This window comes from Coregonus lavaretus, assembly GCF_964263955.1.
Source record: "Coregonus lavaretus genome assembly, chromosome: 21".
NCBI lineage: Eukaryota > Metazoa > Chordata > Actinopteri > Salmoniformes > Salmonidae > Coregonus > Coregonus lavaretus.
In genome coordinates this window covers 22,945,813-22,956,453 of record NC_140008.1, presented here as the reverse complement: position 1 = coordinate 22,956,453, position 10,641 = coordinate 22,945,813, and positions in this window count along the sequence as shown.

Below are 10,641 nucleotides of genomic sequence, written 5' to 3'. Positions count from 1 at the left end.
CATGTTTGTGTATGTGATTTATTTAATGGTGTCTTAATGCTGCGTTTACACAGGCAGCCCAATTCTGATATTTTTTCCACTAATTGGTCTTTTGATTTTGGTTTGCAAACCCTCGAGTCACAAGCAATTTGTGTTGTTTATACAAAGGTTCTCCTTCCATTTCCGGAATTAACCAACCAACAGTTGCACATTTTGAACTTGTGTAATTTAAAGTATGTCCAGTAGAGGGAAGTCACATTAATAATACACTTGCCTCCATTGTCAGAACACAACCAACATTTCCAACAGAATATAAGAATCAATCTGCACTCATAAAAAAACAGAATAGAAAAACAACATTCACAATTGCTTTACACATAAGACGTTGACCTATTTATTCACTGCAGCCTAGAACTCAGAAATGTATATTTTGCACATAGACAGAGCCAAGTAGTAATCCTAAAGTAGTATTCAAGTAGAAAACCCATACTACATCTTCCATGTTCTACACAAACTGATCGTCTCTGCAGCGCACATGCCACACTGTGAAGGCCTGTGGGAGGAAGCTGCCTTTGATGAAGACCCTCCTGTCACTCTCCCTAACCGGAATACACTGCAGAAAGAAATAGGAAGTATATATACACACACATCCTGCTTATTGTGGTTAGGCTTTCTTTGGCTGCAAGCACCCTTTTTCTGAATCATCTCTCGGGGAAAAAAAGCGAAATCTCTTTCCAATATCTATGAGAAAGATAACCAATTCAAATAGATGGTCATGTTCCCAACAGTTGGGCACGAGGTCAAAGGCTCTCTGGATTCTCTATTCATGTCAAAATAGTTTTTAGTACCCTACTCCCCAGGGTGTACCGAGACCAGGAGTTGCACCAACACCGTTAGCGGTGTAGATGTTGATCAGCACTAAATGCAGTGGGCCACAGGGCAACTTAGTGAGACAAATTCAGTAACAGAGGATGAGTTCATATTCAAGCCAGTTACTGCATTTCTACACAATTTAAAAACTCTAAAATGCTATTTGGAAAACAGCAAAAACAATTGACCCCATCCATTAATTATCACCGCAATATTAGGTTTAAAGGTCTGTCGAACGGTGTGTACAATGTCAACCACTACTCAGCCTCATCATTAATTGACTAATTTACTTGTGGAACAGCCTATACAGTGCCACATGAAACAGATGCATAATATAGGCCTATTCTCAGTGCTTGACTTGGACTGAAATAGTTTCTGGTACTTACAGTATTTTGGGTGCCGGTAGTGTTTATATTTAGGTGCAGGACCTCCACAACACTTTAAAACTAAGATTCTATATGAGGAACAGGAGCTCAAGCAGTCGAAAATGTGAGGTGCCGGTGAGCTCCTGCCCAAGTCAAGCAATGCCTATTCTATCAAGTCACAACAAGGTAGACTTCGAATGCCTACATCAATGTGAAAATAACCTGTGCATAAAACAGCTGACAGCAAATGCTAACTAGGCCCCTATGCCAGATTAATCATACACATGCATTGAAATAAAAGGCATAGGCCTACATCAAAGGACTTAGGCCTACAATCGACAAGCACGCATGAAGACAAACTCGACCAATGAATTATGAAAATCACGAAATACAAAAGGAAAATCTACACATGCCTTTTTAAAGGGAGCTAACTCAAAATAATGTTTACGACCACAAATAGCGATCCTGTGTTTATAAACGTGGATATCGACTTTGCCACTTCAGCATGCTTTTGTGGCACAGTCGATGCCACGCAGGGCTACGTGCCAGAAGGTTGACGGTTCACCGACCACCACAGACAAGCTCAGTCTCCTTGCCTGTTTCATTACACTACGATCAGAGCCCGCTGCAGACAATGATCAGCTAGGGGGAAATCAGATTTTCAACATTTTGATGCCATATTTATAATTATATAAAATATATGCAACAAATTTCCACCAACAGGTTTCTGTGCCAATGCACCACACAACCAATAAACAAAGCATACCGACTTCGGGCACTTCAATATCATGGTTTGCGTTTTCAACACCACAATAAATAGACTACGTCAATCTCGACAAACAGAAAATAATTCCCTCCCTACCTTGTAGGTTTACCCAGTATCGAAGGCTTGGCTTGACAATTACCAAATGTCATTAAACTTTTTGGTGTTTTGTAACAGATGTCTCTTTCCATTCATCAATTGGCCGCAGCACAGTTTGGATTGATTCATTGATTGATTGTATTTGTCAGTTTAAAAAAATACGTATATACACAAAGATTTTTTAACAGGTGATCGGGATTAAAGTCGGGGACTTATTTCCGTTGTGGTCCCTTTTTTAAAAACATAAATACATATACAATTACATAGACACATTACAGAGCTAGAGACAAAAAAAAGCTCAACCTTCAGATGAGTATGAGGGGGGAGTTGAAGTACAATTCTTACAAACTTGTTTGGCTGGTAGTTTATTCTTTAGATATTTGGGGCTGCAGGCATAATACAAGTAACACTGAACTAGCGCACTTGCCAGGGTCTTTATGGTGTCTATAGCTAGGTTTTCATCCAATTAGTGACAGATTTTCATGTGAATATTCTAAAATCTTCATAAAAACGAAATGCCATTTTAGAGTTTCCTTCAGGAGTGTCTCGGATTTACATACAGAATAATACGAAACGCTCTGAGACCAGGGTGCAGCCAGCCAGATGTCTGCAGTGGCCATACAGCATTCACTGTGATATGGCCTCTGCAGAAGTCAGGGCATTCATACTTCTTGCGCTTCGCAGAGCAGAGCTGTTGTGAAGGAAGTTGCCAAAGAAGTGAGTTTGTGTTTATACAGGACCTCCCGCCCGCACCTACCGTCAACCAATCATGTTAATGCAGAACTATACAGCGCTATAGAGTACCACAGTATGAGTCGTACTTTTTTTTACATTTTAGTCATTTAGCAGACACTCTTATCCAGAGCGACTTACAGCTAGTGAGTGCATACATTTTCATACTGGCCCCCCGTGGGAAACGAACCCACAACCCTGGCGTTGCAAGCGCCATGCTATACCAACTGAGCCATAAAACCTATTTAGTAGTCTTATGGCTTGAGGGTAGAAGCTGTTCAGGGTCCTGTTGGTTCCAGACTTGGTGCATCAGTACCACTTGCCATGCGATAGCAGAGAGAACCGTCTATGACTTGGGTGGCTGGATTCTAACAATTCTTAGGGCCTTCCTCTGACACCGCCTGGTATAGAGGTCCTAGATGGCAAGGAGCTATGCCCCAGTGATGTACTGGGCCGTACACACTACCCTCTGTACCGCCTTGCGGTCGGATGCCAAGCAGTTAACATACCAAGCGGTGATGCAGCGAGTCAAGATACTCTCAATGGTGCAGCTGTAAAACTTTTTGAGGATCTGCGGGCCCAGGACAAATCTTGTCAGCCTCCTGAGAAGTAACATGCTTGTTGTTGTGCCCTCTTCACGACTTGGTGTGTGTGGACCATGATAGATCCTTAGTGATGTGGACACTGAGGAACTTGAAGCTCTCGACCCGCTCCAACAGCCCTGTTTCCTGTAGTCCACGATCAACTCCTTTCTCTTGCTGAAGTTGAGAGAGAGGGTGTTGCCCTGGCATCACACTGCCAGGTCTCTGACCTCCTCCCTATAGGCTGTCTCAACGTCGTTAGTGCTCAGGTCTACCACCATCTTGTTGTCAGCAAACTTAATGATGGTGTTGGCGTCGTGCTCGGCTAGGCAGTTGTGGGTGAACAGGGAGTACAGGAGGGGACTAAGCACGCACCCCTGAGGGGCCCCCTTGTTGAGGGTCAGCGTGGCGGATGTGTTGTTGCCTACCCTCACCACCTGGGGGCGGCCCGTCAGGAAGTCCAGGATCCAGTTGCAGAGCGAGGTGTTCAGTCCCAGGGTCCTTAGCTTAGTGATGAGCTTGGAGGGCACTATGGTGTTTAACCCTTAGCTGTAGTCAATGTACAGTCTTCTCAACATAGGTGTTCCTCTTGTCCAGGTGGGAGAGGGCAGTGTGGAGTGCAATAGAGATTGAGTGATCTGGGGATCTGTTGGGGCAGTATGCGAATTGGAGTGGGTCCAGGGTGTCTGGGATGATGGTGTTAATGTGAGCCATGACCAGACTTTTTTTTAGCATTTCATGGCTACAGATGTGAGTGCTATGGGGTGATAGTAATTTAGACAAGTTACCTTGGCCTTCTTGGGCACAGGGACTATGGTGGTATGCTTGAAACATGTAGGTATTACAGACTGGGTCAGGGAGAGGTTTAAAATGTCAGTGAAGACACTTGCCAGCTGGTCAGCGCATGCTCTGAGTACTCATCCTGGTAATCCATCTGGCCCTGCGGCCTTGTGAATGTTAACCTGTTTAAAGGTCTTACTCAAATTGGCTACGGAGAGTGTGATCACGCAGAACAGCTGGTGCTCTCATGCATGGTTCAGTGTTGCTTGCCTCGGAGCCAGCATAGAAGGCATTTAGTTTGTCTGGTAGGCTCGCGTCACTTGGCAGCTCGCAGTTGAGTTTCCCTTTGTAATCCATGATAGTTTGCAAGCCCTGCCACATCCGACGAGCATCAGAGCCGGCATAGTAGGATTTGATCTTAGTCCTGTATTGACGCTTTGCCTGTTTGATGGCTCGTCTGAGGTCGTAGCGGGATTTCTTATAAGTGTCCGGATTAGTGTCCTGCTCCTTGAAAGTGGCAGCTCTAGCCTTTAGTTCAGTGCAAATGTTGCCTGTAATCCATGGCTTCTGGTTGGGATATGTATGTACGGTCACAGTGGGGATGATGTTGTCAATGCACTTATTAATGAAGCCGTTGACTGATGTGGTAAACTCCTCAATGCCATTGGATGAATCCCAGAACATATTCCAGTCTGTGCTAGTGAAACAGTCCTGTAGTTTAGCATCCGCTTCATCAGACTACTTCCGTATTGAGAACATCACTGGTACTTTCTGTTTATGTTTTTGCTTGTAAGCAGGAATCAGGATATAGAGTTATGGTCAGATTTGCCAAATGGGCTAATAGCCTTAATGCTATTAGCCCATAGAAACGCATTGAATAACCTATTCATACAGATTGTTTTACCCATATTTAACCCCTTTTTTTGGTGCTAAACTACTTATATACACTCACTGGCCAGTTTATTATGTACATCACCCTGTTCAAGAAAATGGTTCGCTTCTACAGACTGAGTCACGTGGTCATGGCTTGCTACAGTGGGGGAAAAAAGTATTTAGTCAGCCACCAATTGTGCAAGTTCTCCCACTTACAGAGATGAGAGAGGCCTGTAATTTTCCTCATAGGTACACGTCAACTATGACACACAAATTGAGATTTTTTTTCTCCAGAAAATCACATTGTAGGATTTTTAATGAATTTATTTGCAAATTATGGTGGAAAATAAATATTTGGTCACCTACAAACAAGCAGGATTTATGGCTCTCACAGACCTGTAACTTCTTCTTTAAGAGGCTCCTCTGTCCTCCACTCGTTACCTGTATTAATGGCACCTGTTTGAACTTGTTATCAGTATAAAAGACACCTGTCCACAACCTCAAACAGTCACACTCCAAACTCCACTATGGCCAAGACCAAAGAGCTGTCAAAGGACACCAGAAACAAAATTGTAGACCTGCACCAGGCTGGGAAGACTGAATCTGCAATAGGTAAGCAGCTTGGTTTGAAGAAATCAACTGTGGGAGCAATTATTAGGAAATGGAAGACATACAAGACCACTGATAATCTCCCTCGGTCTGGGGCTCCACGCAAGATCTCACCCCGTGGGGTCAAAATGATCACAAGAACGGTGAGCTAAAATCCCAGAACCACACGGGGGGACCTAGTGAATGACCTGCAGAGAGCTAGGACCAAAGTAACAAAGCCTACCATCAGTAACACACTACTCAAATCCTGCAGTGCCAGACGTGTCCCCCTGCTTAAGCCAGTACATGTCCAGGCCCGTCTGAAGTTTGCTAGAGTGCATTTGGATGATCCAGAAGAGGATTGGGAGAATGTCATATGGTCAGATGAAACCAAAATAGAACTTTTTGGTAAAAACTCAACTCGTCGTGTTTGGAGGACAAAGAATGCTGAGTTGCATCCAAAGAACACCATACCTACTGTGAAGCATTGGGGTGGAAACATCATGCTTTGGGGCTGTTTTTCTGCAAAGGGACCAGGACGACTGATCCGTGTAAAGGAAAGAATGAATGGGGCCATGTATCGTGAGATTTTGAGTGAAAACCTCCTTCCATCAGCAAGGGCATTGAAGATGAAACGTGGCTGGGTCTTTCAGCATGACAATGATCCCAAACACACCGCCAGGGCAACGAAGGAGTGGCTTCGTAAGAAGCATTTCAAGGTCCTGGAGTGGCCTAGCCAGTCTCCAGATCTCAACCCCATAGAAAATCTTTGGAGGGAGTTGAAAGTCCGTGTTGCCCAGCGACAGCCCCAAAACATCACTGCTCTAGAGGAGATCTTCATGGAGGAATGGGCCAAAATACCAGCAACAGTGTGTGAAAACCTTGTGAAGACTTACAGAAAACGTTTGACCTGTGTCATTGCCAACAAAGGGTATATAACAAAGTATTGATAAACTTTTGTTATTGACCAAATACTTATTTTCCACCATAACTAAATTCATTAAAAATCCTACAATGTGATTTTCTGGAGAAAAAAAATCTCATTTTTTCTGTCATAGTTGACGTGTACCTATGATGAAAATTACAGGCCTCTCTCATCTTTTTAAGTGGGAGAACTTGAACAATTGGTGGCTGACTAAATACTATTTTCCCCCACTGTATATAAAGCAGTTAGACAGGGATCGAGTAATTCAGTTACTGTTCGATTGAATGAACTTTAGAATTGGCAAAACAAGTGACCTAAGCAACTTTGAGCGTGGTATTATTGTCGGTGCCAGGCGCGCCGGTTCCAGTATCTCAGAAACGGCCGGACTCCTGGGCTTTTAATGCACGACAGTGTCTAGGATTTACAGAGAATGTTACGACAAACAAAAACCACCCAGTCAGCGGCAGTCCTGTGGGCGAAAACAGCTTGTTCATGAGAGGTCGAAGGAGAATGGCAAGAATCGTGCAAGCTAACAGGCGGGCCACAAACAGTGTAGTACAACAGTGGTGTGCAGAACGGCGTTTTGGAACACACAACTCGTTGGTCCTTGTCACGGACGGGCTATTGCAGCAAACGACCACCCCACGTTCTACTCCTATCAGCTAAAAACAAGAAGAAGCGGCTCCAGTGGGCACGCAATCACCAACAATGGACAATTGAGGAGTGGAAAAATATTGCCTGGTCTGACGAATCCCGTTCCTGTTACATCATGCTGATGGCTTAGTCAGGATTTGGCATAAGCAGCATGAGTCCATGGCCCCATCCTGCCAGGTGTCACGCCTACCCCCGCTCCCCCTCTCCAGCGCTTGACGTCGCCGGTCTACTAACCACTGGTCCTGGCAACCATCATTACGCACACCTACTCCCCATCATTACACACCTGGACCTCATCTTCACCTTGATGACCTTCCCTTTATTTAGCCCCCAGTAGCCTCAGTCATCAGGCAGTATTGGTTCGTTTTCACGTTCAGTACGCTACTGTTTTTTTGTTCATCTGCCTTGTCTTATTAAACTCTCTTTCTGCACCTGCTCCCTGATTCACTGCGTGCGTATACATCACAGCGGTGGTGTAATGGTGTGGGGAGTATTTTCTTGGCACATGTTAGGTCCCTTGATACCAATTGAGCAACGTTTCAGGCTGTTCTGGAGGCAAAGGGAGATCCGACCCGGTACTAGATGGGTGTATCTAATAAACTGGCCACTGAGTGTATACTTTTCAGACGAGTCTTGTGAGGCTAGATCAAAACAACTGACATGTACTTGTTCGTGAGTCTCATCTTTCGATAGAGTGGTCATATTAGTTTGTAGGCCAAACCGTTCGGACGCTACCGATGTTTTCGTGAGAAGACCGATTTCCGGAATGTCTCTTGGTCTGACAAACACCTCTGTAGCTCGACCACCTTCCACCGCAGATGCAGAAGGCCAACATTAGCAAATGCGGTGGATTAAGATGCATCCCAATCAAAAAAACAGATTTTGATGGGGATTTTCTTATTATGCTTATTAGATTTCCGGACATCGACTCTGGGGGGGGGGTTAATATTAGAGATTGCGCACCAGCTGTTGTCATGTGGGTGCTAACAAGTTAGCAAGCAAGCTAGGTAGTGCTAGGTATCAACATCCATTGCAAGCCAATCCATTAGGGGTCTGGAAGCTATGATGAACTTTGATTGGTCACTCGCACCGCAATATCGTGGAGGACTTGCAAAAAGTTAAGCTTTTCCCAACTTTAGTCCCGCCCTGTTCAACTCCCTCACCAAGGGGCCAGGGTTCCGGTCTGGAAGCACGCTTTTGACTGCACCTACAGTTTTGCTTCGGTACTGCAGTTTAACTGAAGTATGGCCCAGAAAGACAATTCCCATAGACGGCCCCATAGAGAAGTCAAATTTGAAAATTCCTAATAAGACAGTTTAGTCATCCCCTTTATGCACAAAACATCCATTGAGTTATTCAAAATAATTTTTGTCCATCACTCACAGGTGAAGATATGAACATTTTATATTCATGCTCTAAGACATGAGCCCAACTAGCCAGGGGATGTTCCGGTTGGCTTGTTTAGCTATCCACGCTCTGACAGAGTTCACGGAGCATGCTCGCACGATACTGCTGTCTGTCCAGTGTGCATTGAGTGCTAGTGCGCATGCGTAGTAATCCCAGTAAGAAAGATGTCAGCAACTACGAAACGGCGTATGTGAACATGAGTAGATTACGTTGTTCAACGATCGGACATCTTGGACGCAGTCTCCAAACGGGATCCTTGGGAGGTCTCAAGTCTGACGTCAACCCATTGAAGTTTAAAACAGTTAAAGTAAGGGTTAGATTAGGGTTAGGTAAGGGGTATGGTTAAGATTAGGTTAGGGTTAGGGTTAGGGTTAGAGTTAGAGTCAGTGTTAAGGTTTTGGTTAGGGTTAGGGTTATGGTAAAGTTCAGTTTTAGGTTTTTGCTAGTCAGTTTAAGCGTCAGCTGGGTCCTTATAGTCTCTACCTAGAGTGGCTAATGCTACATCCTGATTTTGCACACAGCGTTCAGCCAGGGGTAAACAACAGACTGCGTTTGCCACTCTAGCATGGTGGTGGAAAATGTTGTTTTATTACGACAGTATGCATATTTTTCCAGTTATTTTTTTTCTGGGCAGCTCGCCATTAAAGCAAGTTAAGGAGGAAACCGATGCCCTTGCAGCCTGAGTGGAGGATGTTTTACGGACTGTATGAGCCGGTCGCTGGGGGACACAAGTGTATAGCCGGCTGCATACATTCCAGATGGACGCAGATGAGAAATGACATAAAAGGAATAATAGCGCCATCTGCCAGCTGATTGGGCTAGAGCGGCAGGTAGCTTAGTGGGTAAGAGCGTTGTGCCAGTAACCGAAAGGTCGCTGGTTCTAATCCCCGAGCCGACTAGGTGAAAAAAATCTGTCGATGTGCCCTTAAGCAAGGCACTTAACCCTAATTGCTCCTGTAAGTCGCTCTGGATAAGAGCGTCTGCTAAATGACTAAAATGTAAATGTAAATGTAGAGCTATCTATGAACTAGAGTCAGTGTCTAAGATGGACGCCTGTTGTTTTCAATGTAATCTACTCACGTTCGCGTACGCCGGTTCGTTGTGGTCGCCATCGGCTTCACAGAGCCGATAACGCCTGCGCACTATCACTCACAGTGAGCAATGGAGCAGCGCGAGCAGCGACGACTTCCTCATATCATCCAGAAACATAAGACATTGGATGAATATAAAATGTTAATATCTGCGGCGGTGTGATGAGTAAAAATCAGCCTCCATTACAATTACTTAAATAAATCAATGGATATTTTGGGCTCAAATGTGATAACAAAAGTGTATTTTTAGGAATGTTTTAATTTGACTTCTCTATGGGGCCGTCTATGGGAATTTTCCTTTTGGGCTCGACTTCAGCTAAACTGCAGTACTGAAAGTGCCCTCTGAGCACAGTGGAAAGCGTGCTTGCAGACTGGAACCCTGGCCCCCTGGTTCATATACAGAGAAATCGTACACAGTGAAACAAACGGCTTCCCATTATTTATTTTTTAATTGGAACGAAAGCGGTGAGAGGCAGAGTGGGCGGGGGACATTGAGGTACCCTTACCCTAACCCTAACTGTCACGTCTCCTCCCGTTGCTCCCCTCCGGCGCTCTGATTCGCCGGTCTACTGAGCTACCGGTCTGAGCGCACCACCTCGGCAACACCGGAATGAAAACCCAACCTCCAGTGCACCTGCACCTCATCACCTCATCACCACCCCTATTTAGCCCTGGACTGTTCTGGATGATGTTGTGTGTGATTGTTTAGCTTTGTGTCATTTACTCTATGTTTGTTATTTCTCTTTGTCATTGTTTAGTAAACCTTGACCTTGTTAATTCCTGCGTCTGCGTCCTGCCTCTTCGTATACTCAGTACTCGTCACACTAACCCTAATCTTAATCAATTCTGAAATGAAATATCGTGACTGTCTTTATAGCCTTTTCTGCCACTCTAGCATGGTGGTGGAAAATTGTTTTATTATGACAGTATTCAT